Source organism: Tupaia chinensis, unplaced genomic scaffold, assembly GCF_000334495.1.
Source record: "Tupaia chinensis unplaced genomic scaffold, TupChi_1.0 Scaffold140086_1, whole genome shotgun sequence".
Lineage (NCBI taxonomy): Eukaryota > Metazoa > Chordata > Mammalia > Scandentia > Tupaiidae > Tupaia > Tupaia belangeri.
In genome coordinates, this window is record NW_006199965.1 from 901,788 (window position 1) to 909,814 (window position 8,027).

The following is an 8,027-nucleotide window of genomic DNA, read 5'->3' on the forward strand; positions in this document are numbered from 1 at the left end:
AGACAAAGGGCAAGGTATGCAGGACGTAAGAATTGGAAAATTATTTGCTGAGAACATATATGTGGATGTACTTGATTGAGACAATGCACAGTGTATTTTGGATGGAAAATTCATTTGTGTGTTGTGATGGTGTAAAGTGAATTAAGAAAGAAAGAAAGAAAAAGAAAGAAAGAAAGAAAGAAAGAAAGAAAGAAAGAAAGAAAGAAAGAAAGAAAGAATAGATACCAGAGACAATGTGGGAGGAGAGTGGGAGATGGCAGAGGGTAAGAGATAGGGAATCAAGGATGAGGGAAAAAAAAAAAAAGAAAAACATTAGGAAATAAGAAATGGAAAATTATTTGTTGATGATAACATGTATGCTGATGTGCTTGATTGAACCAATATACAGTGTACTCTGGATGGAAAAATCTCATTTTGCATGTTGTAATGATGTACAGTGAATGAATGTAAATAAATAAATTTAAATTAAAAAAAAGTGGAGGGGCAAAAAAATAGCAATAATAATAAATAAAATTAAATAAAAATAATTATAAAAAAAGGAAAAAGAGAAATGTGTATCTTACAATATTGAGACTCTATACTTACTGCACACTGTGTGATTTCCCCTGCTCTTAGTCCTTGGCAACTGTTGCCTTTCTACTTTTTGTTTCTGTGATTTTGACTACTTTAACTAATTCAGAGGGGCAAAAAAATAGCAATAATAATAAATAAAATTAAATAAAAATAATTATAAAAAAAGGAAAAAGAGAAATGTGTATCTTACAATATTGAGACTCTATACTTACTGCACACTGTGTGATTTCCCCTGCTCTTAGTCCTTGGCAACTGTTGCCTTTCTACTTTTTGTTTCTGTGATTTTGACTACTTTAACTAATTCATATGAATGGAATTATAGAGTATTTATCCTTTTGTGGCTAGCATGGTGTCCTTGAGGTTCGACCATGTTGTAACATGTATCAGGATGCTAAAAGAGATCATTTTTAAAGGCCGAATGTTATTCTATTGTATGTATATGCTACATTTTCATTATCCATTTATTTGCCCTTGGACTTTTGACTTACTTCCATCTCTTGTGACTAATGTCATAAATATGGGCGTGCAAATATCTCTTTGAGATCCTGCTTTGAATTCTTTTGGATATATACCTAGAGTTGAAGTTGCTGGATCATATTTTTAATTTTTTGAGGAACTTCCACAGTGTTTTCATAATATCTGCACCAATTCATATTCCTACCAAGAGTGTAAAAAGGGTTCCAATTTCTTCATATCCTTGCTAGCATTTGCTATTTGCTGTTTTTCTTTTCTTTCTTTTTTTTTTTTTAAATAGTGGTCGTCCTAATGAATATGAAGTGATTTCTCATTGCCATTTTTATTTGCATTTGTTTTATGATTAATGTTGTCTAGCAGCTTTCCATATGCTTTTGGTTCATTTGTACATATTTCTTTAGATAATTATTTGATCAAGATATTGCCCACTTTTAAATTTGTTTGTTGCAAAAGTTCCTTATATATTTTAAATATTACCAGATATATGATATGCAAATATTTTCTCATATCCTGTAGATCGACTTTTCACTTTATTGATTGTTTCCTTTGATGGGCAGAAGTTTAAAATTTTATGTATTCCATTTTTTGCTTTTGCTTTTGCTTTTGTTGTCATAGCCAACAAATCATTGCTAAATCCAATGTCCTAAAGTTTTCCCTTGTTTTCTTCTAGGAGTTTTATAGTTTAGATCTTTAATTCATTTGTGTGTGTGTGTGTGTGTGTGTGTGTGTGTGTGTCTGCATGTGTGTGTTTTAGATAGGCTCTTGTTATGTCACAATCTCCTACCTTAATTTCCCAAATAGCTGGGACTAGAGACATGAGCCACCATGCCTGGGTCTTTCAGACAGGGTCTTGCTATATTGCTTATTCTAGCTGCAATTTTCCAGCCTTCAGCTTCCTGACTAGTTAGGACTATAGGTGGATGTCTCTGTCCAACTTCTAAGGTGGGCCAAGAATTAAACCCATGTGGCCTCAGCCTGAAAACCAGCAGCAGCAAGCAGGCACATCCATGACTGTACCAAGACTTTTAATATATTTTGGTTAATTTTTAAGTTTTTAAAAAATATAAAACATTTAATTATCCAATATTAATTTTTGTTTCATGTTTATCTTTAAATTTTTTTTTTACATTTAATCACTGTGTATCATTACAGCATACCAAATGAATTTTCCCTTCATGAATATACTGCATATTGGTCCACTCAAAGATATTAGCATACACATTATAATCAGCAGATTTCTTTTTGTTTTGTGTCCCTTAAATGTTTTGCTTCTTTCTTCTTCTCCTTGATTCCCTCCCTCACACCCTTCCCCACTTCCCAAACTCTTTCACACTGTCTCCAGTATCCTCATTACTTTCCATGCTCTTATACCTTCCAACCATTCAGTTTCTGTCATAGGGTGCTAACATTTGGTGTATACTGAGTGAGGACATGCAGTGCCTCTCTTTCATCATCTGGCTTGCTTCACTTAGTAGTAAATCTTCCACATTTGTCCACTAAGGGCCCAACTTCACTCCAGTTTACTGTCAGTGTATAGCTATGCTCTCTTTAAAGTCCTGTTTGTGTAAGATGTCTTTTTTTCATCTTTTTTCCTTGCATGTCCTTAGGTGTAAAATGAGTATCTTGTAGACAGCATATGGTTGGATCTTGTTGTCATTTTTTAAAAATCCATTTGGTCAAATTATACCTTTTAATTCTAGTGTTTAATCTGCTATTTTTAAAGTAATTACTAATATGAAAGAATCTATTATTGTAATTTTTTTTCTATCTTGTAGCTTTTGTCCATGTTTTTCTCCTTTCCTGCCTTCTTTATGTTTGATTTTTTTTCTAGTGGCATGTTTTGACTCACTTTTCATTTCCTTTTGTGCATATTCTATAGATATTTTATTTGTGGTTACCCCTCCAACTATACAAAATATCTAAAAGCTATAGCAACCTATTTTAAATGGATAGCAACTTAAATTGCATATAAAAACTCTATTTTCCCATTCTGTTTCCCCCACTTTATATGTTATTAATGACTCAAACAACCTCTTCTTATGTTGTATAGTCATTAAAATAAATTTTTACTAATTATTTTATTAATTTATTAATTACTTTTTTTTTTTTTTTCCCCTCACTGTCTGTCTTTCTCCAGTGAGCGTGTGTGCTCATTGGAGAGAGACAGTGAGAGGGAAAGTGAGAAATCATTTCCCAGGGGGGGATAGCCATGCTGCAATCCCTTCAACTCCAATCTCCCTCCTGGAATTTTGGGCATGCATGCACACACACTCAGCATGATTTTCAAGCCTCCGGGTCTGGGACTCAAACTGCAGTTGGCCATGTAGGAGTCCAGTGCCTTAACCACCTTGCCACCTGCTATCCTCTATAATTACTTCTTATCCTTTTGTTATATTTGCTTCTGTATTTACCTTTATCTGGCCGTTTTATAATTTTGTATGATTTTTTGTTGCTTTTTATCATCCTTTTATTTCAACTTGAAGGACTCCCTGCAACATTTCTTGTAGGGCAGATCAGGTGATGTATCCCCTGGATCTGTTTATCTCAGAAAGTCTAATTTCTCCTTCATTTTTGAGGGCAGTTTTGCTGTATATGGTATTTTTTGTTGCTGGCTTTTTCTTTGATCACTTTTAATATATCATTCCATTCATTTGTAGCCTATAAGGTTTCTGCCGAGGAATTAGCTGATAATCTAATAGGAGTTCCCTTACGCTATTCCTGACTTTCAGTAGTTTGATATATCTTGGTGTAGATGCCTTTAGATTGACATTGACTAGCGTTATTTGAGTTTCTTAAATTTGTGTGTTTGTCTCCTCAGATTTGCAAGTGTTTTTTTTTTTTCCAGTCATTATTTTTCAAGTACAATAATACCTCCTTATCTGTGGGCGTGTGTCTAAAGACCCTTAGTGAAATGCCTAAAACCATCAGAGAGCACCAAACCCTACATATGCTTTTTAAAAAAATTTTCAGTCATGCCATAACCCCGCCTCCCCTATTCTCCTCTCAGGATTTTGAGCACACATGCACACATTCCCTGAGTGCTTTTCAATCACCGAGTCTAGGACTCGAACTGTGAAGTTGGCCATATGGGATCCAACTGCCTTAAGCTCCATGCCACCTGTTGGTCTGGTTTTTTTTTTTTTTTTTCCTTTTTTTATTTTTTTTTTTTTCTGCTCTGCTTCAGTAATTTCAAAAGTCTTTTCTTTGAATTCACTTATTTATTTTTGTTCTGCCTGGTCAAGTTTGCTATGGAGTTCCTCTAGTGAACTTTTCAATTCTATAATTGTATCCTTCAGTTCCAGAATTTCTGTTTGGTTCTTCTTTATAGTTTATATCTCTTTGCTGCTCTACTTATATTGTTCATGCCTTGTTTTTCTTCCTTTCTTTTAAAAAGTTTATTTCTTCCACAAGAGAGACATATTTCCACAAAGGAACAGAGACAGAGAGACAGGACCCCAATAGGGTCACCATGCCACAATCCACCACCAGTCTCAGCCAGCCCAATCACAGGCACGCATACCCATCGTGCTCAGGAAGGTCCTAGAACGTGGACCCAAGACTTTTTCCACTTTTTCACTTGCCTCAGTTGTGATCCCTTATTCATAATTTTTGTAATTTCATTTTGTTGTCTATCTGTGCTCTCTTTTAATTCATTGCACATTTGTATGACTGTTATTTGGAATTATTTATATTAGTAAGTCATATATCTGTTTCCTTATGACTGGTTTCTGGAGATTTAATTTGTTCCTTTGGGCAGATTATATTTCCCTGTTTCTTTAGATGTCTTGTTTTCTTTTCTTTTCTTTCTTTTCTTTCTTTCTTTCTTTCTTTCTTTCTTTCTTTCTTTCTTTTTTTTTTTTGAGAGTTTTATGCTATAGGGTGCGTGTGCTTGCTAGAAGGACAAAGACAGAGACAGAAAGCGAAAAATACCCCCCAAAGGGGATGGCCACGCTGCAATCCCTTCTCCTCCATTCTCCTCTTGGGATCCTGGGAACACACTTACACGTGCCCAGTGAGAGTTTAAGCCACCGGGTCCGAGACTCGAACCGCGATTGACTACATGGGAGTCCAGCGACATAGCCATTACGCTAACTGCTGGTCCGCCAGATGTTTTGTTTTCTTCTACTAATTTCGACATTTGGAAACTCAGCTACTTCTCCCAGTCTTTGTGGTCTGATTTTGCACAGGGAAATCTTTATCCAATTAGCCTAGCTTGTGACTCTGGATACTTCTCAAGCCTTTTCTGGGACATAACCTCTTAGAGCTTATGTGTGTGATCTCCTAAATGAAGAGATTTGCAATTTTTCCAAGCAGGAGCTTCCCCTAGGGTCTGTCTGTGCTATTGCAGGCCTTCCGATATTGTAGTAAGTTATGGGACTGGAGCTCCATCTACTGTCTACTTGTGATACTGCAGACTTTGGTGCTCAACCAAGCCAAGTTGATCATTGTTTTCAGTAACTACAGATCTGGTCTCACTCCTGTCAGCATCTAGATTCACGAAAGACTTAATCCAGTCTCCCAGTCAACACTCCAGATGTCAGAAGATTAAATACACATTCCACTCTTTTCTTTTCTAGGAATAAATTGGAATTTGGAAGTTTCCTGAGTTTGGAGTTGTTGAATGCATGCCAGGAGTTTTCCTGTTATTTAAATTTGGCTGGCGTGGAATTCACCAGGTTCAGGAACTTCTTAATTGGTTTCTGGTTTTCTCACAAAGGAAATTGGTCCATATGCTATTAAACCTGCATCTCCCTGGGTGCGTGCACCTGCCAGAAAGCAGAGAGAGACAGAGACAGAAAGCGAGAAATCACCCCCCAGGAGGGATGACCACGCTGCAATCCCTTCTCCTCCACTCTCCTCTCAGGATCTTGGGCACACACGCACATGTACCCGGTGTGAGTTTAAGCCACCAGATCTGAGACTTGGTGGTCAACTACTATTAGTGGAAGTCCAGCGACATAGCCATTACGCCAACTGCTGGTCTCCAATCAGGTGTGAGTTTTAATCCACTGGGTCCAGGACTAGAACCGTGATAAACTATGTGGAGTCCAGCAATGTAACTGAAGGGCCAGAGTGACTCCATTTCTTTCGGGGCAACTCCATTTTGTTAAACCCACCTTGCTGAGAATCGGCACCATTTCAAGGAGGTGAGCCAGTCACATAGGAAAAAGTCATGAGAACATCACCCCACTGGGACTGACCAATGAAGCAAAGGAGATACCAGAGACAGCTACACGCCCTGTAATCTACAGCCAATGTGTAACCACACGAGTGCATTCCTCAGCACCCCTCAACCTCCCCCACAACAGCCAAATAAAAACCCAGCCCAACTAACACCGGGGCTCTCAACTCTGACCTGCTGTGCCGGTGAGATTGGGAGTCCTGGCTCGAGCCTGAATAAAAGCGACCCTCATGTGCTTACATCGGAACAGCACCCTGGTGGTCTTTTGGGAACTTCGTGACTGGGGCACAACATAACCATTACATCATCTGCTGGTCCAAAAAATTTTTTAATATTTTAAAATAATTGTAGATTCATAGGAAGTTGCAAAAAGAGTACAGGGAGGTCCCACATATTGTTTATTCAGCTCCTTCCAATGGTTACAACTTATGTAACTATAGTGTGATATTAAACCAGACATTTTATATTGGTATGTGTTTCTATTGTTCTATGTCATTTTACAATATGTGTAGATTAATTTAACCCCCCACTGAAACCATTATACAGAACTATTCATCACCACAAAGGTCTCCCTGATGTTACTCCTTTACAATCACACCACCCATCCCCTACCCACATCCCCAATCTTAACAACCACTAGTCTGTTTTCATCTCTGTAATTTTGACATTTCAAGAATATTATGCAAATGATATTATACGTATTATACAGTATGTAAACGTCTGAGACTGGCTTTTCTCATTTAGCATATTGTTCCTGAGAATGTATATTAATAAATTGCTGTTGCTTATAAATGACCAAGTTTAAGGTTTTTTTTTTTTTTTTTTTTTTTTATTTTTTTGTGGGGTTTTTTCTTTAAGCGGCACGCCTCCAGAGAGAGACAAAGATACAGAAAGCGAGAAATCACCCCCCCCCCAGGGGGGATGGCCACACCACAATCTCTTCTCCTCCTTTCTTCTCTCATGATCTTGGGCACGCACGCATACGCGACCTGTGTGAGTTTAAGCCACCAGGTCTGGGATTCGAACCGCCATCAACTACATGGGAGTCCAGTGACATAGCCATTATGCTAACTGCTGGTGCCTTAAGGTATTTTATTATGGCAACCCACATAGACACCCCTGCATATTTTAGTGTGTGTTTCCTACAAAGAAGGACAGTCTCCTCCAATGACTACCGTATCATTTAAATCAGGAAATTAAATAGACGTGTCACTATCATCTTATCTTCAGACCCCCTACAGGCATTACCAATTGTCTCAATAATGTGGTTTTCAGAGAAAGAATCCAGTTGCACAGTTGCACACATCCCTGTAGTGTCCTTTAAACATGGAACAATTCCTCTTTTCTTCACCTTACAATCGCAGCACTTTTGAAAAGTACAGATGAGTTATTTTGCAGACTATCCTTATTTTGGATTTTTTGATACTTCCTCATGATTAGAGTCAGGGTTTGGCATCTTTGGCAGAAACACCCAGAAGTGACACTGTGTTCTTCTCATTGCTCCAGTTAGAAAAGATGGGATTTCAATCTATCCCATGACTGGTGACATTCACTTTGATTATTTAGTGATGTCTGCCAGGTGTTTCCCTGTATTCTTTTTTTCCCCCTTTGTGATGAATAAGTATGTCACTTAAAATTCTTTTTCTAACTGATCTAATCTAGGTTGAGCAATTGTGTCACCAAGGTTGGAGAGAGAAAAGCAATAGCAGCTAAAGTTTTCCATGGCTCCCCATCCTACTCTTGGGCTGCATAAGGGGCAAATGCGATGAACCCTAGTTATTGGTCTATATGGGATGCT